The sequence below is a fragment of the Felis catus genome, chromosome C1 (assembly GCF_018350175.1).
Source record: "Felis catus isolate Fca126 chromosome C1, F.catus_Fca126_mat1.0, whole genome shotgun sequence".
Lineage (NCBI taxonomy): Eukaryota > Metazoa > Chordata > Mammalia > Carnivora > Felidae > Felis > Felis catus.
The window spans coordinates 85,132,672-85,156,400 of record NC_058375.1 but is presented as its reverse complement, the minus strand read 5'-3'; the positions used below and the strand labels follow the sequence as shown (position 1 = coordinate 85,156,400).

Genomic DNA, 23,729 nt, shown 5'->3' with positions numbered 1-23,729 from the left:
AAGAGTAGCAGGAAACTAATAAAAAATATATCAAGGGGAGTGCCTGGGTGGCTCAGTCAGGTAAACATCTGACTCTTGATTTTAGCTCAGGTCATGATCTCACAGTTTGTGAATTCAAGCCCCGTGTCGTGCTTGTGTTGCTGACAGTGCTGAGCCTGCTTGGAATTCTTTTTCTCTCTCCCTCTCTCTCTGCTCCTCCCTCCACTCAAAATAAATAAATAAACTTAAAAAAAATCAAGGTATTCAAGGTATTATATCAAGAAATAGTAGGAAGAGTATATTAAGAGAAATGGAAGTAACCACCAGAAGAACCAAAGCAGATATATGTGAAAGAATTTGCCTCTGGGTTAGGGAATCGGTGGACAATCAAACACAGAATGATTGCTTTTCACTATATGGTTTCTGTACTATTTGCTTTTTAAAAACTTATGTGCATGTTTTGTTTTGATAAAATTTTTAAAAACTAAATGTTTAAAATTAAAAAAAAATGTTTATTTAGGGGCGCTTGGGTGGCTCAGTTGGTTAAGCATCCGACTCAGCTCAGTCGTGATCTCACAGTCCGTGAGTTCAAGCCCCATGTCAGGCTCTGTGCTGACAGCTCAGAGCCTGGAGCCTGCTTCAGATTCTGTGTCTCCCTCCCTCTCTGCCCCTCCCCTGCTCATGCTCTGTCTCTCTCTCTCTCAAAAGTAAATAAAAACATTAAAAATTTTTTTAAATATTTATTTTTGAGAGAGAGAGAGAGAGAGAGAGCAAGAGAGAGGGAGGGACAGAGAGAGAGGGAGACACAGAATCTGAAGCAGGCTCCAGGCTCTGAGCTGTCAGCACAGAACCTGACGTGGTGCTTGAACTCAGGAACCAAGAGATCATGACCTGAGCCAACGTTGGACACTCTGAGCCACCCAGGTACCCCCAAAACTAAATATGTGTTTTAACAAATGACCTGTTGTCATTAGAAAAGCCTGTCTCAGAATCAGCTACTTATGAAGAGCTTTTCATGACATATTTGATGCAGACAGATAAGCTCTGAGTTATAATGATGCTCCTTGCTTCCATCATTTCTACAATACTGAATTAATAAGTATTGCCAAATGATGTCACAAAGTCCACTTTTCAACTATTTATGTGCTCATGTATTGCTGGTTGGGATGAAAAAATGGTACAATCATTTTGGAAAACAATTTGGTAATTCCTTATAAGGTTAAACCTATACTTACCATGTGATATAGCAATCCTGCTCCTAGATATTCACTCAAGAGAAATGAAAACATTTGTGTACACAAAAACCAGTATGTGAATTTCTTTAGTGACTCTGTTTATAATTGCTCCAAACTAGAAGCAGTCCAAATGTCCTTCAGTGGGTGAATGGATGTACAAACTATAGTACATATATACAATGGAGTATTACTCATCAATAAAAAGGAACAAACTTCTGGTACACTTGAGGTTCATGGATGAACCTCAAACGTGTTATGCTAAGTGAAAGAAGCCATATACAAAAAAAATCACAAAAGCTAAGCTATAATTCCATCCATATGATGTTCTGGACAAGGCAAATCTCTAAGGAGAAAAAACACATCAGTGGTGTTAGAATTGTGTTGCCTCAAAATTCATATGTGGAAGTCCTAACTCCCAGCATCTCAGAATGTGGATAGAGTCTTTCTAGAAGTAATCAAGTTAAAGTAAAGCCTTCAGGGTGGGCCCTAGCTCAATATGACCAGTGTCTTCTTTATAAAAAGGGAAAATCTAGGCACAAAGACATACACAGAAGGAAGAGGATATAAATGAGATACAGGAAGAAGACAGCCATCTATGAGCCAAGAAAGACATGGAACGATCCTTCCCTCACAATCCTCTGGAGGAACCAATGCTGCCAACACCTTGATTGGGAACTCTAGCCTCCAGACAAGGAGTTTCTGTCATTTAAGCCACCCAGTTTGAGGTACTTTGTTTGGCAGTCCCAGGGAACTAATACAAGTGGTTCTAGGGAAGGGGGTGAGGCAAGGGTTGACTGCAATGTGTCACAAAGGAACCTTCTGAGGTGATGGAAATGCTCTATGTCTTGACTGTGGTGTTTACATGACTGACAGCATGTGTTTATCAGAAGTCACAGAATTCTATGCTAAAAAGGGAAAATATTACTCTTTGTGGAATTATACCTCCAGAAACCTGACTTGAAAATACTAACAGAGGGGCGCCTGGGTGGCTCAGTCGGTTAAGCATCCGACTTCAGCCAGGTCGCGATCTCGCGGTCCGTGAGTTCGAGCCCCGCGTCAGGCTCTGGGCTGATGGCTCAGAGCCTGGAGCCTGTTTCCGATTCTGTGTCTCCCTCTCTCTCTGCTCCTCTCCCGTTCATGCTCTGTCTCTCTCTGTCTCAAAAATAAATAAACATTAAAAAAAAAATTAAAAAAAAATACTAACAGAAAAACTAGATTAAAAAAATCACTTTTAGGGGTGCCTAGGTGGCTCAGTCAGTTAAGTGTCTGACTCTGACTCAGGTCATGATCTCACGGTTTGTGGTTTCAAGCCCCACATCGGACTTTGTGCTGACAGGGCAGAGACTGCTTTGGATCCACCATCTCCCTCTCTACAGAGAGGGATTGTACAGAGGACTCTACAGAGCCCCCCCCCCCCCCCCGCTCTTGTACTCTCTCTTTCTCTCTCAAAAAAAAAAAAATAATAAATCACTTTTAAAATTTTATTTATTTATTTATCTTAAAATTTTTAAATGTTTTATTTATTTTAGAGAGAGAGTGTGCGAGTGGGGAGGCACAGAGAGAGAGGAGGACAGAAGAGCTGAAGCAGACTGTACACTGAGAGCTGCAAGCTCAGTGCAGGGCTTGAACTCACACAACCTGTAAGATGACCTGAGCTGAAGTCAGACACTCAACCGACTGAGCTACCCAGGCGCCCCAAAATATCACTTTTAAAAATTAAAAATTAGAAAAGAGACCCAAGATGTATGTATATACAGAGATCTTTATACTAACACTGATCATAATAACAAAACAGAAGTAAACACAGTGTCCAAAAATAGATTCTTTGAACCTAATAATTAAAAAAACACTTCAGATGACAAAATTCTTTCCCTGATGGACTTCACATTTTAGCAGATGAGATAGCTATTACATAAATGAAGGGATGTGTGTGTGTATATATATATATATATATATATATATATATATATATATAGTCAGGTAGTGATAAGTTCTGTGAAGAAAAGGTAGAGTTAAAAGGAACTCTAATTAATTAATTAATTTGAGGGGGGCACAAGTGAGTGAGGGGCAGAGAGAGAGAGAGAATCCCACGTGGGGCAGGGAGAGAGAGAGAGAAGCAGGGCTTTCCCAGGGCTCCTGTTTTGCCTGAAGCAAGGCTCGAGCTCACCCAATGTGGGACTTGAACTCATGAACTGTGAGATCATGACCTGAAGTGGTATGCTTAATGACTGAGCTACTCAAGCACCTGAAAGCACTCTATTTTAGATATGGTAGTGTGATGGTCGGTTTTATGTATCAACTTTACTAAGTTGTAATCCCCAGGTATTCACCCAAATATTAGTCTAGGTGTTGCTGGGAAGATATTTTGTAGACATGATTCATGTCCATAATGAGTTGACTTTGAGCAAGGGAGGACATGCATGATTTAATCATCAGACAGACTTTAAAAGCAGAGGCTTCTTAAAGAATGGGAAATTCCAGCTGTGTCGGGAAATAGAAAACTTGAGATAAGATTTGTTGTCTTACAGTTAACTGTGTTATTTTAGAGTTTTACTAACCGAGGAAAGGGCCACATCTTGTATTAGATGTGCTTTTACTCTACTTTTAAAGGGTCTGTTTCAGGGGCATCTGGGTGGCTCAGTCAGTTAAGCACCTGACTTCGGCTCAGGTCATGATCTCACGATTTGTGGATTTGAGCCAGGCATCAGGCTCTGTGTTGACAGCTCAGAGCCTGGAGCCTGCTTCAGATTCTATGTCTCTCTCTCTCTCTCTCTTTCTCTCTCTCTCTCTCTGCCCCTCCCCCACTCATGCTCTGTCTCAAAAATAAATTTAAAAAATAATTTAAAAAAATAAAGGGTCTGGTGCAGGGGTTCTCAAAGTATAGTTCATAGACCAACAATATCAGCAGTTTTCAGGCTTACCTGTCTTCCTGAATCAGAAACTCTGGAGGTGGAATTTAGTAATCTGTGTTTTAAGGAATTTACCAGGTGATGGTGATGGACATTAAAATCTGAGAACCATTGGTCTTGAGCAAAGATGGGTATAATTCCACCAATAAAGACTCCAAGACAGCAACTCTTGGGTTCTTAGGAATCATCCTGGGCTTGTTTAAGAGCAGAATTCTGGGTTCCTGTCCATAGAATCTGATCTAGTAGGTCTGAGGTGGACCCAGGAATCCATTGTATAAGTAATTCTGATGCAGGTGGTTCACAGATGATTCTGAAAAACAGTGCTCATTGGTCAATTCTTAGTTTCCAGTATATTCAAGCTCTCAGCAACATTCGTCATGATTGACCAAACCCACCTTCAGAACTGCTTTCTACACTTTGGGACTACACTTTCTACACTCTTGGTTTTCTTCCTACCTTACCATCCATTCAATCACAATTTCCTTTACTGAATTTGCCTGCTCTTCTCAATTTCTAAACATTAGTGTGCCCCAAGGCTCACTCTTCAGCTCTTTTCTCTTTTTTAATCCTTGCTCATGCAAGGATTAAATAAAAAAATAAAGTGTTAATTTTGTATCTCCAGACACATCTGTCAAATAGATATTTCCACTTGGATATTTCAATGCCATCTAAAACTTAATATGTCCAACACTGAATTCTTGCTTTCCACCTTTCAGACTGGCTCCTTTCCTATATCTCACCCATCTTCCTGTCCAAGTAGATGCTACCACTTCTAATTTCTTTCTGTTTTTTGTCTCTGGATTCTGTCTCTGTCTTAAAGTTTCTTTGTCGATCAGGATTGAGTCAAGAGAAATGGTTCTGGTTGTTGCTCTCATTGTTCTTGAAGGGATGAAGTTATTAGTCATTGAGGTCAAGAATATATCCAGTGTTCTAAGAATCTTATTGCTAACTTCGTAAAAGAAAGTATCCCATTTTAGGCTTTTCGTAAAAGAAAGTATCCCATTTGGTCCACTGGGGGCAGCAGAGAGCAGTGTGTTAGATATTTAGATCCCGAGGTGGCCCCTGAGAGTGATTGGTTGGTTACTAGGCAACTCTCAAAAGGACAACTCTCATAAGCATAACTGATATGATCAGGACTCAGTTCTGCTGTTTGGCTGATGGAAGGTTAGGGAGAGTATCAAATGAGTGCAGATGTGGCTTTCAGAGTTGGGGAGCCACTGGACAGACGTGGCAGCTATCACAGAGAGACAGTTGCTCCCCTATTCTCTGTAGGGATTAGTAAGATTCTCTAGCGAATCTGTAAACCACTGAAAGTGTTATCTTTGTGGACTCCAGCCAGCTTGCTCAATGGGACACTTTCCAGACTGAAACCTTATCTAGCTGTCAGTGAATTAGCTCATGCTGGAAATGAACAGAAAGTTTCATTATTTCCAGACTACCCGCAGTTGTTTTTCTTCTCTTCTTTCTCTTACACATTGTATTTTTGCCTTTGTCCCTTGATACTCTGTCTCCCTCATGTAAAAAATAAACAGTGCATGAAATAAATATATAACGGTGTCTTAAATATCTGAGTTATTCTTTGACTATATGTTGTTAGGTGAAAAAATTTCAGAACAATATGAAGAGAATGATACTATTTCTATTACAAAACCAAAGCTATACATTTTTTTTTTTTTTTGCTTTTAAAAATTTTTTAATGTTTATTTATTTTTGAGGGAGAGAGAGACAGAGTGTGAGTGGGGAGTGGGAGAGAGATGGAGACACAGAATCTGAAGCAGGCTCCAGGCTCTGAGCTGTCAGCATAGACCCCGATGTGGGGCTCAAACTCAGGGACTGAGAGATCATGACCTGAGCTGAAGTCGGATGCTTAACTGACTGAGCCACCCAGGTGCACCTACCTACTTTTGTAAGTACAGAAAACTGCATGTAAAGTCTTAGATGGAAACATGCTGAACTGATAACAATGGTTGCTTTTGGGGAAAAAAATGGAATTGAATGGAATCTTTATTGTTTCAGTTTCAGCAATTAAAATCTGTAGAAATAGTATCTATGCAATTCATAGTAATTTAAAAAGTCGGGATACAAGAAAAAATACACTAAATGTTTTGGGCCATTTTAGGGGGGATATCTGGAAAACTCTAGGGATTAGATGGTGTTCGTTCAATTTTATCCCTTTAGAAGGCCCTATTTGCCTAAGCTGGCCTACTCTTGCATAAAAAGTCACTGAAAGTTTCTGTGCTCCATTCCAGAATTAATCCGGATCAATACTTTTTGCCATTCCATTACTCCTCACCCCTGCTTTTCTTGGTTCTCTAGTTTCCTTATTTTGGCCACATATTTCAGCTTGTGTTTTCCTACTGGTTGCTTTGATTAATGACCAGGTTTGGATTTGCTCTCCTTATTTTGATATTGTTTCATTGGCGGGATCTTATGTGTGGTATTTGCCTTCAGGTTTTATGCAACCAGAAGCTTTTGAGTGAAGGCTTTTCCTTCTGCACTCACCTTTGGGGCACTCGAGGGTAGACAAGATCCTGCTTCCTCTGGTGGAATTGAGGGCGACGATCATATTCACCTCAGTTCACTCATGGTCTGGGATTATTTTTCATTTTCAGAGCACACGCTGCTGTTTCATACATTTGTTTCGTGGTTCCTGGTCCCTGAGTACTGCGACCTTATTTATTCTTACGCTTTATGTTTGTTGAATTTAAAATTCTACAATTTTGAAGGCTTACCTAATGGACAAAAAGTGTTCTTGCAACAATGGTTAGAGCTGCCAGCTTTCGTTATAAATGTCATCCTGACTGTATAATGTTTTGTGTGTAAAAGAAACCAATGACTTTTCTACACAGTCGATAACTCTATTACTTTTCATTCTGGCTGTGGAGAGCATAGTTTCTTTTCAATATTAAGACTATGTTACATTTGTATATATTAAAGGCATTCACTTAACACAATAGGACCCAAGTCATCTTGTAAACAAATGGCATTTTAAAAAGTCATGTAGCCCAAGAGCTGCTAAACAAAATTCTCCAGTAAATTATACTATTTCTTCCTTGTTAAAACTTGGGAAATTGGGGCGCCTGGGTGGCTCAGTCGGTTAAGCGTCGGACTTTGGCTCGGGTCATGATCTTGCGGTCGGTGAGTTCGAGCCCCGTGTCAGGCTCTGTGTTGACAGCTCAGAGCCTGGAGCCTGTTTCAGATTCTGTATCTTCCTCTCTCTCTGACTCTCCCCTGTTTATGCTCTGTCTCTCTCTGTCTCAAAAATAAATAAACGTTAAAAAACAAAAAACAAAAAAAACCTTGGGAAATTAAAAAAAACCCTAATTTATTACTGAATAGGACTAGGTTATTACTTAATAGATGCTATATTCTTCCTTTCCTTGGTTCCTTCTTAGTTTCTTTTCTTATTTGCTTTAATTGATTTAATAACAGGTATGGTAGAAACTTGAATATAGTATAACCCTAATTGATAGAAAATAGTAGAAGCCACTGATTGTAATTACCAAGACTTTTATCTTTATATCGTGTCTCTAGATGATTAACAGAGATTCTATTAATGATTTGATAAAGCTGAATCAAACTTTTAATATTTTACTTTGATCAGTGGTACCATCTCTGGCACATAATTACAGAGCATTAATATTGTCTTAGAGTAAATTAAAATGCTATAAAAGAAAATAATGTAATTAAAGAGAATAAAGAATGTCTTCCATGCTTTCATTATAATCAATACTCTGCCCTTAAAATGAACTGAAATTCAAATCAAGTTTGGAAAGGGATAAGCTTTCTAGTATCCATCTTTCTACCATTAAATTAAGGTGAGATATTTAACATAGATTTTTTTAGTTCCTAAAAAAAGGAATTGAAAGTAATGACATAGTCCCTATCTCAGTGACTGCTTATAGTTAGTGTGGATTTTCATCCATTGGTATTGACCACTTGGTGTAGTGTATTGGGAAGGATCTGAGGCCATGTCCAGTTTAGCAGTGAAGAGTATTATAAGCAATGGTGATGGCTGCTTGAGTGTGTCAGTGGCATCTTAGGTAATGTGTATTTCTTCACTCTAACATAAGACAGTAAAAGTAATGTCATGAGCAGGTTTTCAAGATCATTCTGGTGTCAGTGTGATGAGATATTATTTCATGAAAACATCACAAAAACCCTACTTCTGTATCATTACCTTCTTTATGCAAATGAAGAAAGTGAGATTAGGGCGTTAAGTAACTTGCCTGAAGTTGAATAGCTATTAAAGAGCAGAGCTGGGATTTCAACCAAAGTGGGCCAGACTTCAGAGACTATGACAGTTTTGCTTGGCCATATAGCCATTTTATAATGGAGGAACTTATATTAGTTCTGATTATCAGAAAAGTTTCATGGATGAATTGGGACTTTTTCTAAACCTTGAAGATTGTGTGGTGTTTAATACTTGGAAAGAAATGAGATAAGGGAACAGCATTAGCAAATGTGGAAACATAAGAATGAGTCTTTGCATTTAATGGGGTGATTTAATCAGCAGTACCTGGTGGGAAAGCAATGAAGGTGTGGCCTGGTGACAGAGTGCTTTATTTTTATTATTTTTGTTTTTTTATTTATTAAAAAACATTTTTTTTTGAAAGACAGAGACACAGTATGAGTAGGGGAGGGGCAGAGAGAGAGGGAGACACAGAATCTGAAGCAGGCTCCAGTGTCCAAGCTCCGAGGTGTCAGCACAGAGCCTGATGAGGGGCTCGAACTCACGGACCGGACCGTGAGATCACGACCTGAGCTGAAGTCAGAGGCCTAGCCAGTTGAGCCACCCTGGCGCCCCCCCACCCGTTTTAGTTTTTCAGAGTGCTTTGAATGTCTGAAAGAGTATGGATTTAACTCTATAAGCAATGGTACATCACAGAACATTATTGATAAAAGCGATGCTTTAGGAAGATTAATCTAATGTTGGACTATTGTCAGCAGGATTCATGAAGGTCATGAGAGAGGAAGCAGGATAGATTAGTTAGAAGGTTACTACTATGGTCTAGAGAATTTGAGGATAGATTATTATAGTGCACATATTTTATTGAACTATTAAAACTTTTTTTTAATGTTTATTTTTGAGAGAGAGCAGAGTGTGAGTGGGGGAGGGGCAGAGAGAGAGGGAGACACAGACTCTGAAGCAGGCCCCGCGTTCTGAGCTGTGAGCACAGAGCCTGATGGGGGGGCTCAACCCACAAACTGTGAGATCATGACCCCAGCTGAAGTCAGATGCTTAACTGACTGAGCCACCCAGCACCCTGAACAATTTTTATGTTTAGACATTGAACTAAGCAATTGTATCTCAGCTAATTCTCACACTATTATGAGGAAAGTATTATGATCTTCATTTATGATAGAGGTCTAGATCACAAAGTTTAGTGGTGGAGCTGATCTTCAAATCCTGGGTGGTCTGATTCCAGACCACCATGTTCCTCTGCTTAGAATAAATAAGTACGAAGGCCTATATGTGAGTGTTCAGAAAGGAGGAGATGATAATTGACTTGGGGAGATATTAAAAGCAATTGGTTTCAACATTTTGGGCTACTGCCCACAGTAAGAAATAAGAAACTCAGGACATTTCTACTCACAGATGTAATCCGAATAGCCTCATGAAACAGCATTTATTTACCCTTATCATATGTAATGCACTCTGTTTTTTTCTATGCTATTTTATTAACATTTTTCTGATTGTTACCCACTAAAGATTTTATAATCCATTAATAAATGGATTGTGGCTCCAAACTGAAAAACTCTGAGCTATAAAATATGAAAGAGACAAAAAGTTGAAAGTCATCTCTAGGTTTTGCTTGAGTGTTGAAGAGAATGGGTACCACTGATTGATAAAAATACAGGAGAAACTGGAAAGAGGAGTTGATTGTTTCTTGCAGCTGCTATAACAAATGACCACAACAAATTTATTCTCTTACAGTTCCGGAAGCCAGAAGTCCAAAATCAGTAGCACTGGGCCAAAGTCAAGGTATTGGCAGAACCACTTCCTCCAGAAGCTCTAGTTGAGAATCTTTTCCTGCTGTCTTCCTGCTTCTGGTGGCTACAGGCATTCTTTGGCCTGTGGCTGCATTACCCCAATGTTTACCTCCATGGTCACATTGTCTTCCTTTGTGTGTAATCTCCTCTGCTTCTTCTTTTAAGGATACTTATGATTGCAGTTAGGGCACACCTGGATAACCCAGGATAATCTTTTTTTCTCAAGATTCTTAATCCAATGACATCTGGAAAGCAATGAGAACTGCATGTCTACAGAAATGTGGGTTTATCAAGTAATTATGCCCCTTCCTTTTTTTCTTCCTTCCTCCTTCCCTCCCTCCCTCCCTCCCTTCCTTCCTTCCTTCTCTCCCTCACCCCTTTCTTTCTTTTGTTCTTTCTTTATTACCCACCTAAGAAATCACAATATATTAGACATAGAGCCACTTTGTACAAACATAGGGTAGTGCCTAGCACAGTATTTGCCATATATTAAGTGTTTGATAAATACTTGTTGAATAATTGTGATAATTTCATTAATTCTCATTCTGAAAAATTAGTCTTTTTCTGGACCATTATGTGTCTCTTTCTAGTCATCAGAAACCTGCTTTCACAATTTGGCAGGAGACCTTAGAGAACATATGGTTTTGGTTGTAACCCCTCATTTTTACTTTTGAGGTAACAAAAACAGAGGAAAAGTGATGGCAGTGGAGATAAAGAGAGGACGAATTTGGATAAGATTGACAAAATTAAAGGCCACGTGATAATGGGTCCATTTTAGATGGTGGGTTTTGGATTTATTGATTTGAAGCAGGGTCTAATCAATTGGGGATGTTCTGCATGAATCCTGTGTTTTATGAAATGCTGAGTATAATAGGAAAGGCAAGTTTATGTTTGGTCCATCAGACATCATTCAGATTTGGCAGTGAGGCTCAGGGCAGAGAGCTAGTAGCTGTGGCTTAGAACCCTGCCTTGCCACTTTTCTCTTCCTGGTTTTGGGCAATTTACTTAGCCAAGCATGTCCTTAACATTCTCAGCAGTAGAATGTCTGTAATACTGTAATACCTTTCGCCTACAGTTCTTGTGAGACTTAGGATAATACATGTGCTTGGTCAAAATGAGTGCTCAGTAAATGCTAATTCTCATTATTGCTGTACTTTATTTGCCTTATTCATTCTCATTCTTTCATGAGTATACCCTGGAGTTTTCCAGTGGCTACATGATGTGTTGTAAGATACTGCAACAGACTGAATACAGAAGAAGATATGAGACTCCAGCAGTCTTCTGTTAAACCAGGCACTAAAGAGATTTGCAAAAATTAAACAATACGACTCCACTCACTAAACTCTTCTTTTTGGAAAGCAGTCAGAAAGGCACTGGTAAAAAAAAAAAATACTATATTAATATTTAATGAGTTTGTTTTGTTATTTAAAAATGAATTTGTGGGTATTTAAATATTTCTCACTTAAAAATTTTAATACATATAGATATTGATAGATATCACCTATATAAACAAATATCTCTTTGGGGTCCACAATGATTTTTAAAAAGTTGTAAAGGAGTCTGGACTGAAAATTTGAGAACCACCAATTTAGAGGCATGAGAATGGGATCCAATAGGATAGTGTCAACTCAGAGTCCAAGCTCCATTGAACATCTTACTAAATTTGGTTCCTTTTGTGACAGCTAACAAGTAGCTAATGAAGAAAAAGCTGGCTAGAGGTGAACTGCTGGCAGGGAGTGATAAGGGGAATTGTAGCTGGGGACTTTGGGGGAAATGATAGCCTGGAAAAGGGTGCGTTTAGATAGAGCCAAGCCTCTGTATTCAGTTCCTCCCACTACTGTTTATTTTTCTTCTTCATGTTTTTATTTAAGTTCCAGTTAGTTAACATACGATGTAATATTAGTTTCAGGTGTAGAATTTAGTGATTCAACACTTCCATACAACACCCTGTGCTCATCACAAGTGCCCGACTTAATCCCCATTACCTATTTCACCCATCCCCCTGCCCACCTTCCGTCTGGTAACCCTCAGTCTGTTTCCTGGTTTGCCCCTTTTTCTCCCCCGCCCCCCCCCCCCCCCCAGGTTCATCTGTTTAAGAGTGCTTTAGGATAAAAGATTATGATAATATATTCTAAGAATTACTTGCTTTATAAATTTTTTAAATCATGCTTTTGGCATGCAGAGTGTCCCCCAGGGACTATTTCTGGAAAAGGTTTAAGTATAACTGCAGAAAGCTATGTCATCGCCTGAAGCTTTATATGGAAGGACTGAAACTTGACTTGACTGAGTGTGCTTCTGTTCATATTCCATGCAGCTTTAGGATAGAAAACCAGCTCTGTGGCATCTTTATTTAAAGTGTCTATCTAAAATCCTGTAAAGAGGGTTTTTGGTAATTGCGAGTAGTTCTTAAGGAGAAAGGTTAAAGTGATCGTGTTCTTTCCCCTCTCTCCACTTAAAATGGTTTTAGAGATTTTAGTCGTGTTGATTGCCAACCAGTGATCACAGGTTAAGGTGTATATGACACCATTTATTTTCCAGTCTGCACTTGTGAGTCATAGTCTGTGCTGGAATGTTTAATATTTTCAGATTCATTGCTTTTTCCTAGCCCTAAAAATTTTCTTTTTTTAAAAAAAAAATCTTATGCAAAACAAAGATTAAATGCTTAAAAAGAAATGAAAATGGAATCCCTAAGTTTCAGAGTGAATTTTGCAAAATAAAATAATTCTTTTGCATTATGTCATTTACACTTTCCAAGGTTTCAGTTCTATGCAGTCTGATTCTTTGCACCTTTTGTAGTTAGTTGAAATAGTTTGCTAATTACTGTTATGCCTTAGATAGGGTTGCCAGAAAAAATAGAGTAAATTTGTATTTCAGAAAAACAATGAATCATTTATTAGTATAATTACTTTCCCCAAACTGCATAGAACAATATTTATATTGGTTGTTTATCTGAAATTGAGTTTAAGCAGGCATCCTATATTTTAATTTGCTAAACTTGGCAACCCTACCTAGGCATAACTAGGTTCTTTTGTTTGTCTTAGAGTGTATGGAACAGGTATTTTCAAATGGTTTTGTAGTTAAAGGCAAATACATAATTTTCTCAATGAAATAACTATTACTTGGCCAAAAGTGTTCTTATATGTAAAACAGAACCCTTAATTCTCAGAAATGGAGTCCAAAAATTAGTTCTCGTCTTGCAAATCAAGTTTTACAGCTTAGTTTAGCTTGGGAAACTTTCTGGTTACTGGGTGAGCTAGCTCCACCCAGCTGCTGAAATGAGATACAAATTGTAACAAAACCGGAAGTTGGCTAGGCTGCCTTCGCTTCTCAAGGTAAGTGTCGCCTTCTGTTCTCTCTAAGTCAGAGCTCTCCGCAAAGCGTTTAAAAATTGAAGCCAGCTAAGGCAACAGTACTGGAGAGCAGGCGCCATGGATCATGGGGGCAGTCGGCGACGCAGAATGAACGCTTTAACAAATTATGTTCTGGACTTGTATTGAGTTAATGAGGGTGCACAAACGAGTTAGGTTAGTAATATGTCCCGTGACTTTGACTAACGAGCTTTAATCCCAGAAAAGGGACATTGTAAGTAGAGTCGTGCTTGGGATCCTGAAAAGCTTGGACTGTATTCATGCACACGTGTTTTCCTTCTTTCTTCTTTTTTGAAAAGTTGAAACTGTCGGAACTCCCTTTTATATTTAAACCTAATGGGATAATTACCTGTATGCAGATTATTCAGAGCCTTACTTCGTTTTTAAAGTGTGTTTTAAACTAGAAATTTTAGCTCCCCCGACCCCTGGTGTGCCTTTAGAATTTAAGAAAGTCTCTAAGGGTGGCAAGGTGTTACCTCTGCCCCGCCCCGCGCCCCTCCCCCCTTTTTGTATCTTGTCAGTGCTTGCCTAGGGGCAAAGGAGATTTTTCAATTTGTAAATACATTATCCAGGGATATTTCTTTACAGAGCTGAACTTTTGAGCTTCAGGTAATTTCTTTTAATTCCGAATTAAGAGAAAAAGATTTGAGTACGGTACAGAGATGGAGGCTAAATTTTGGTTTATTGATTTATTGAAAACAATGAGCTAGACTTTTTAGAGGATGGTTTTGTTTGAAGGGATGAGTTCTAGTAAGTTGTTTAATAACCCAACATGTTGATTCTTTTGGCCAACTGTAGCTTCTGTTTCACACGTGTCTTTTTAGGTAATGTCCGATTCTCTGGAAATCACACTGTACAAGTGTTTTCAAGGTACACTGTTAGTGTGACAGGAGATCAACACGCGGGACACCTCTGGCCAGAGGACAAGTCACCAGTTGGGGCAGGGGTGATAAATTTTTTTATCAGCAAAATCAAAGCTTCTGGAGGTTCCGAAAAGAGAACAGTTACTTGAGGTTGGCAGAAATAGGCAAGACCCCATGGAAAGAAGGAGGTTTTAATGGAAGACCTGGTTTATGGTGGCCACTGTGCAAGATGTTTCATACGTATTACTTTATTTAATCTTCACAAAGCACCTTGATGTTGGTTGCATTTTTTCTAGTAAAATGAGAAAACTAAAGCCTGGTAAGGTTAAATAATTCGCTCACGGTCACTAAGGTGGTGCCTGCTGGGTTAAAACCGGCAGCTGGATTCTTCAAACGATGGTGATTTCAATGTCCGTAGTGTTCACTGGATCATAGGAGACAGTAGTTGATGGCTTTGCAAATGGACCTTGAAAGAGGGGACGAGGTTTTATCTACCAAAACAAAACCAAGCAAAAACTGTAAAAGTAACAGAATGTTTGAAAATAGATAAAAGAAAAAAGCTAAACAATTTTCTGGTATTTCTTTACAGTCTTTATATATCCCATGTTTTATAGTTACAAATTATAATTTTTTATTATATTTAAAGCACTACATGCTTTAAAAATTTTAAATTATTTTATATTATATATTATACTTTCATATTATATATTTTTGTAATTTTTATGTTATAAACATCCTTTTCAAAAAAATATGCACAATACAAAGAGGATTAAAAAAGAGGAAGTCCACTTCTCTTCCCCTATTGAAAACACTCTCCTGGTGATAACCACTATTGAGAAAGGTTAAAGTGTGGAATAGAAGTTTTTTTTTTTTCCTTTTCCCTTTAACTTTTAAGTGATATATCTTTCAGTATACTAAATATCATTTTGCAATCTGCTTGTTTTCATTCCTCAGTGTGGCATGAGCATGTTTCCACTTAAGTACATGCAGATTCATGTCTTAGGGTTTTGTGAAAGGAGTTGATACTTGCAAGCACTTAAAGGAATGCCTAGCTCCCATAAAGCACACAGTAATTATTGGCTGTTATATTTGTCATTGACTATTCTATTTCATTCTTTTAAGTGAGTATGAAGTATTCTATAGTTTGGATGTAGCATAGTTCATTTTTGTAACCACCTAGATTTTTGCCATTTTCCAAATAATTTTAGCGTAATTGTGCGAGTTTTTCTGTAGGATAATTCCTGGAATTGAAATTCCTAGGTCAGAGGTTAAACATAGCTTAGTAGGATACTGTCAAATTTCCTCCAAAAATATTGTGACAGTTTACACTCTTCATTGTGTATGAGTGTGCTCATTTTTCTATATCCGTGTTGATACTGGAAATTATCAGTCTTTTGGATTTTCCATGAAATGATAGGCAATGAATTTTTTTTTTTTTACATAAAAGGTATAGTGTACAGAGATTTTTGTATCTTATTCTTTCCCATGTAACATATATGTAACTTTCACATGAGGAGGAATTTGGCAGATGAAATAGGTCCCAGTTAGAAGGCAGGACATGGGGAGAAAGAAAGAGTGTTGCTTCTTCCTGGAATAAGTATACGTGGTACCTTGTCACTAGAGCATGGGAGAATAAAATCCTTGAAATTGGGTTGGGCTTTGGGAAAATGATCTTGTGGTGTTGTTTAGGACAATCAGAATGGCGATACAGAAACAAGGAGGGCAATTGAGAGTGTTTCATTAATTTGGTGACAGGTGATGAAGGCTTTGTGCTTTGGTGATGGCGGAATGGGAAGTAGCAGATAGATATAATATAATAGAGAGAAAGTCAAAGAGAGATGCAGAAGGGGTAGGTAGGAGAGTGGAAGGGTGGAGGAAGAATCTGCAGAGCTTGCTTGGAAATTGGGGTCCAAAAGAGTGTTTGGCGTCAAATCTTGAGAATATGGGGTGTGAAGTCTTAGTGACTAGAAATGTGTTGCCAGGCCTCCATCAGAATAGGGAAGTCAGATGCAAAAACTAGTCTGGAGGAAAAAATGATGAATTTCATTGCAGACCAGTTGAGCTTATTGTCATCCAAACAGAAATCTATATACAGTTGGAAGTATGAATCAAAGCATTGAGGAGATGTAGAGTGGGGGTAACTGGAAGATTTGAGAAACATCCTAGTGATAAAAATTGAGGCCATGGAAGTGATGAGCTTGCAGAGAAATGTGGCGGGCCAAGGTAAAAAGTCTTGGGAATGGATATATTCATGTATGAGGCATGGAGAGGAACCAGACTTAACGATATTTTTTACAAGGACTATTTCTAACATTTGACCTTGGATCTAAATAGGTCTAATGTCCCTCAAAAGTCCACGATCACTTTTTTCTTTCTACCTTTGGTTCTTTTATTGCTCCCATTCAAATTGTGCTCATTTTGAACCCCTTTTTCTCCACTGTTTACCTACCATGGCAGCCTTAAAGGTCTGATCTGAATCTATGGATGGCTTATTGGTTAAAACCTCAGAAGCCAGATCAGAGACCATACTTTTCATCACTCATTTGCTGCAACTCTGACAAATGTCTTAATCAGTGCCCTATTTTACAATGTGGGGACAATAATACCCCTCATATCTTCCTGCGTTGCTTTGAGGAAGGCATGCTAAGTACCTGACATGATTCCTGACATGTTGTAAGCCCCTGGCAATTGTTAGCTCTTCTATTCTTATTTTCTCCCATACCTCTAAATTTCTATAATGAAATGCATTTTTTTTTTTTTTTTTACTATTCTACCTTGTGTGATCTGAGATGGTAGTTTTTTATAACCTCCGTGAGTTTCAGTTTCCGTACAACAAAAAGTTCTTGATATGTTTCTTCCAAGGATTAGAGTTCATTTATGTGACCCACCTACTGTGATAACTAGAATGGAATTGGCATTCAATAAATTACATCATTTAAATACTAGATTAGTGGCATTTACTTTTGCTTCATCTATTAGTTTTACATCTTTAGAGAAGGGACCATTCCACGTTGTACCTAATTTTGTGTTGAGGACAGGGTTATTGCGAGTGCCATGTGGAATGATCCAGATGAAAACTCTGTATCATGCAGTAAGGTATTTGCTTCCAGTCTTTTTTTCTAGAGATGAATAAAGATGATGGAAAAATTCCTTGTTGATGATGTTGTGATTAGGGGAATCAGGATTAAACTGTAGAGTTCCCTATTACTTTTTCTTCTGTGATTTCTTTCCTACCTTTCCCTTTATTTTTCTTGCTTTTACTTAAACTCTAAATTCTTTGTCAGAATTCTTTTCAACCATCTTAAGTTGTTAGACCTGACAGATCTCAAATTGGTGTTCAGTGTGCCATTTTTAATGCCTCTTTGTTTTTTAGAACCATCTCTGAAAATGTCATAACTCCAATTGTTAATTTAAAAAAAATCTGTTTTTCTCTTTGCTTCCTGCTGTGCAAATGGAGTCTGAAACATTTTTATCTGAGGAAGTGGAAATACTTGACCTAGTTTTCAATTTCTCTATAATTTGAGATTCTGCTATCAAAGTCAATTTAATTTTTGGTGTGGAAGTTTTCTATGAAGGTAAAGTTTAATTGCTGGAAAGAAGGAGAGAACATTTTCTGAAACATTTCAGAAGGCTTGAACAAATTAAATGCAGTTGAAAGAAATATATGAAAATTTCACTTGTCTAGTCACAGCAGTGTTTGGAAGAAATTAGCACATACTGGTGATAAGGAAATTGAATGGTGCTAATAAATAGTGGCAGTTAGCATTTATTGACATTTATTTAGGCATTGAACTAGTTGTTTTGCCATCCATTCTTTCAGGAGCTTTAGTTCTACCAAAGAGACCTCTACATTGCTTCTTTGGCTCATAGAGTAGACTCGACATTCTGTTTCTTAATTTTTTTTATTTTTTAACTTTTTTATTTTTAAGTAAACTCTGTGTCCAATGTGGAGCTTGAACTTACGACTGCAAGATCAAGAGTTACATGCTCCACTGGCTGAGCCAGCCAGGCACCACTCAACATTCTGAATTAGGCTAATTTAGATTTCACCTTTGTCACAGTATGCCCCCACTCTCACATTGTTCATTGTGAAATTTGCATCCTTGCTGGATTTGTTTACTTCCTACATGCTTGTTTCTCCAAGGAGGGAGCAGCCGTGCAGAGGGAAGAGAGAATATGGATGTTGCCCCTAGATTTAGGTTCTAATCCTCAAAGTGTATATGATTTAGGGTACATTCTCTGGCCTCAAGTTTTTTTGTCTCTAAAGTGAAGATACTATCTGCTGATTGTAAGGATTGCATTAGATGTAGTATCTTCCAGGTTCACACTAAACATTTGTTTCTTTTTCTTTTCTCCTTCTGGGTGCTCTGTCCCCTTTCCTCCCTCCTGTGTAGTAGAAATGTAATCCTTTTTGGGAGTGCCTGGGTGGCTCAGTCGGTTAAGCGTCCGACTTCGGCTCAGGTCACGATCTCGCAGTCCATGAGTTCGAGCCCCGCATCGGGCTCTGGGCTGATGGCTCAGAGCCTGGAGCCTTCTTCTGATTCTGTGTCTCCCTCTCTCTCTGCCCCTACCCCATTCATGCTCTGTCTCTCTCTGTCCCAAAAATAAAATAAGCGTTAAAAAAAAATAAAAAAAAAAAAGAAATGTAATCCTTTTCTTTATGTCATAGAAATTTCATTGTTTTCTGTGTATCTCTTGTGCTTAGTCTTAACTTAACTTGACTGAATCAATCTCCTTATCCTTCTTATGGTTCTACCTATTTTTCTAAAAGTCTTTCTACCTAACTCTGACACACTGTTTCCACCTCTCTCTACCTCTAGCCCTAGTCTAAGAACCTATCAGGTTTTCCCTTGATCCTACCTGAAATGCTGATGTTACAAATGTGCTGTATCCTAAAATTAATTTCCAATTTGGCTTGGAATTTCAATTCCATTTTCTAAGAGAAGCAATATTATAATTGCTGGTTCTGTTTCAAGGCCAAAAGCCTAGAAGCAAAAGCATGCTTAACTTATAAATTAATTGAAATATTTTACACTTGTAACAAAGTAAAAGAAAATAGTGTCATTGGAATTCTAGTAATGAAATAAAATGAAAACTGTGTTGAGTATGAAGTAATGATATACTTGGCACATTGTATAATGTGGTTGATGGAAATTCTGAACGTGGTGTGTAAATGCTTTAGGGATTGCAGTGTTTTTCTGTTATGATTAATTAAAATTTGTTTTCCTCATATAGAAGGTCACCATGAGAATGCTATTAGCCATGTTTATAGTTTTTATTTAGGTCACAAATGGAATAAGAGAGAATAAGACATTTTCATTGAACCCATCTCCTGTGTCCCAAATTCTCCTTATTGCTTGGCTTATTATTATTTTTTTTCTTTAGTTCTGAGAACTCTCCTTTTTATGTGAAATCCTTGATATTCCTGATTTAGAGCTCGATTCAAGGCTGAAACTTAATGGTCAAGGATATGCTGTAAAATAGTATTTTTCAAACTGCAGGTTAAGATCCATTAGTAGGTTGTGCAATAACGATTCAGTAGGATACATAAAACCAACATAAAAAAGAGGAAGGAATAGAAAATATATGAGTTTACGGGCATTTGGGTGACTCGGTCGGTTAAGCATCTGACTTGATTTTGGCTTAGGTCACGATCTCACAGTTTGTGAGATCAACCCCCATTCATGAGACTGAGCCCTGCCTTGGTCTCCTTCCTAAAGGTGTGGAGCCTGCTTGGGATTCTCTTTCTCCCTGCCCCCCTACCCGTCTCTTTCTCTTTCAAAAAAGAAGGAGATATACAAGTTTATCCCATGTGGTAAAGGTAAATAATGTCTCTTGAAATATTTGTTGGGTCATAATGTAAAAAATACTTATTGTGAATGTGGTAAAAAATTAAATAAAATCCACTGTATATAGCAAAACAAAACAAAACAAAAACCACACAACCTTTTCCAAATTATTTAAATATTTTATAGTAAACCCTTCTGGTTAAGTTTTTGCTTTTTTTTTTTTTTTTTTTTTTACAACTCATTCTTCATAATTAGGAAAATCTTGTTACCTCATACCTGTGAATTAATTAAGACTCTCACTCTGTGCTCATACTCATATCTTGGGTGATGTAGATTGGGTTTACTGGGCTGAGTTCCCACAATTTTTTGTGTGCATGTTAACTTTTGAACTTTTTGATGCCTTAATTTAAAATGAATGAGTAGGGGTGCCTGGGTGGCTCAGTCAAACATCTGACTTCAGCTTAGGTCATGACCTCGTAGTTCATGAGTTCCAGCCCCCTCTCAGGCTCTGTGTTGATACCTCAGAGCTAGAGCCTACTTCAGATTCTTTGTCTCCCTCTCTCTCTGCCCCTCCCCACTCACACTCTGTCTCTCCCTCTCTCTCAAAAAAAAAAAAACAACAACAACAACAAAAAACCCAACATAAAATGAATGACTAACAGTGAGAGCTAGAGCTTGATTGCAGTATAACTAGACTTGATTAGTTACTTGCCAGTTTAATCATCCGACTTGGTTTTAACAGGTACGCTTTTCTCCATTTCTTCTTTTTCTCACATATTCTTGGAGTGACACATAAAAAGACATTTAATGACCAATTTATTTAAAAAAATTCTTAATTAACATAGACTGCTTATTCTAATGACTTTCTTACATCTAAGTATTTTTCAATTGAATTCTCATTTTATCTAAATTTTACTTTGCTGTCATTAAATATATTGTCTTGATAAATATCACTTGCCTCTGTGGCCCACAATCACAATAATAATTAAATATTCATGCCAGTACAATCATTTGGTATTTAAATAATAAAGAATACATTTGTTTTGATTTTTTGCTGTTGTGTGAGATGTATGTAGAACATGGTACAAGCAGTCATCATACCTTTTTACTAATTGCTTGTTTTTCAGGCAAGAAAGAAAACTATGCATCTTTCATCAGGTTTGGGAATATTTAAGTTAGAATCAGGATAACTTTTCTTTTAATTCTTTAATAGGTCTATCTTTGTTATGGGATGAATGCAAGTTATGATATCTTTTTATTTTCTATATTGTACCCACTGTGGATTGGGAATATGTAAAACTTTAAAAATAATACAAAATTGGTGGGAGTTCTTTCAATGCTTGAAGGAAGACCTCATAATAGTTCATTATCCACATTACGTAATTTTAACTTAAATGTCTCCCTGAATAACTCCTTATTCCCTTTCATAACTAGGCAATCTGTTGGCATTGGTTGGCTAATGAATTAAAGTATTACTTTGAAAAAAGGCTGTTCCTTAAATCGTAACTGGAAAATCATCATTAGTCATTGTAATGACAATAGAGCTGTACCTTGAATAGTCAGCATCTGACCAAGAACAAAGAAATTGCTGGTTTACTTCCCTTCCTGACTGGATTTGTTATATTTTCCTAATGAATGACAGGTGGTGATGCTTAGTCACTTCCCTTTCCTGGCTTATACTTCTTGCTCTGCTAATTCCCGGTATCCTTTCCCACTTTGTTTTCTTTTTCTTTATTTAAAAAAAATTGTTTTTTAATTTAAGTTTTATTTATTTTGAGATAGAGTAAGTGGGGTAGTGGCAGAGAGAGAGAGAGAGAGAGAGAGAGAGAGAGAGAGAGAGAGAGAGAGAGAGAGATTGAGAGAGAGAGAATCCCAAGCAGGCTCTGCACTGTCAGCACAGAGCCGATCACGAGGCTCAAACTCACAGTGAGATCATGACCTGATCTGAAGTGGGATGCTTAACCGACTGAGCCACCCAGGTACTCCCACTTTGCTTTCTAACATCATAATGTTAGGCATGAAGGCGATCCTGAATTTATTCTGGTTTATCTACTATATTTCACAAATGAAGCAAAGACAGAGATTATATAACTGGGGTGACGTTATTCAGCTATGCAGTGCAAAGCAGAGACTAGAAATTATGTCTTGTTTCCATTTTCACCTGACAGGAGGTCAGTGCCAAATGAGTATTTGCGAAACTGGGCTGACTTTTCCCTTATACTATCCTTTAGTTGGGTAGCACATTACTGCATTTAATCTTCATGATAATTGGCCACAGTCACGTGGTTAAAACTATAACCTTGATCCTCTCCAGCAAATCTTGCATGGTCCTAAAAGCAGTTCTGCCTCTAACAAAGGCACCTGAAAGCCACGTTTGAATAGAAAAATTCCTTCTCCACTCTTCAGTCTTCCTTTTCTTCCTCTGCCCCAGTTTTATTGAGAAATAATTGATATATATCACTGTGTATGTTTAAGACAGTTGTTTTCCTAAATATTGTTTCTTATAGTAATCAACCATTTTCAAAGTTATGCTTTTCTTATGACTGTATAGAGAAATTTTCTGTTTCTCTTATAGATATTTTTTCAGAAGCTCTTGATTTACTTGTTCTTCTTATTTTTAAATGGGAGAAACTCTACCTAGCTTGATGTTTGATGAAAGATAGGGGGATATAGTACTATTAGAGCCTATGCTATCTACTTGGTGGCTACTGCTGTAAGGTGCAGAGCTAGTTGAAATGTGTAGCCCCCAGCATAATTTCTTGTCTAGCAGGAATGCTGTAGTTTAGTTCTGGTCCAATGTGGGGATTGTAATTTACATGACTATAAGAGGGTCATTTATTCTAGTGATTCTAAGGGTGCTTTTATTTTGTCTAATCTATTTGTACGGAGAATGAACTGCTTCTTGGGGTCTGTTCACCGGCTGACTTTACTGCTGTGTAACATGTCCCTGCCATCTTCCTGAAGCCTTGTTATTTGCTGTGATTGGCAGGTTCTGAATATAAGCACCAACTGAAGTGGTTGATGTAGGCTACCAGAGGGTGGGACTGACATAAAGTAGCTGGTTTTCTATTAGGCAGATGGTAAGAGGCAGGTACTGGATGAGAGAAGAAAATTGCTTGGACTGACAATTGTGTTTCTTAATTCAGAAGTGCCTGGGCTAAAGGTAATAGAAATATTGTTTCTTGTGATTGGTTCTCTGTTATCCTCAGTTTTCAGTATTACAAATTAAATTATCCACCCTGTCATCATGATTAATGTAATGGGAAGTTGAGAGAAGTCATACCAGATATTTATTTAGGTGACGATATTTAAATCCAGAAGAAACATTTCCTATTTGTTCTTTAAGCTTCCTGGGATAAGGTGAAATAGAACCTTTTGCTTTTAGTGAAAATCATGCTAATGAAAGCTAACATTTATTTAAATATCTTCCTTGTCAGACTTTAGTTTGTATCTTCATTTTATTAAAACAACTTGTAAGGTGGGTGTTAGTTTCCTAATTTTTCAGGGAAGGAAATGGAGGCTTGAGTGATTTGGTTAAAGTCTCATCATTGGTGATTGGTAGAGCCGAGATTCAAATCTAGGTCAGACTTCA

At 37.8% G+C, this 23,729-nt stretch overlaps 1 protein-coding gene across 6 annotated transcripts in view; it reads left to right on the top strand.

Moving 5' to 3' along the window:
* The window catches only part of FRRS1 (ferric chelate reductase 1), a 103,077-nt gene that overhangs the window by 44,965 nt on the left and 34,383 nt on the right, over positions 1 to 23,729 (top strand). For 2 of the 6 annotated variants that reach the window (XM_045036266.1, XM_045036263.1), the window contains one exon: positions 10,062 to 10,109. The exons of 3 other annotated variants lie outside the window; for them this stretch is intronic. The gene's annotated coding sequence lies outside the window, so the exon portion shown is untranslated. Of the gene's footprint in view, positions 1 to 10,061; positions 10,110 to 13,358; positions 13,450 to 23,729 lie in introns of those variants that run through there. One more of the 6 variants, XM_019837487.2, reaches the window with a different exon arrangement.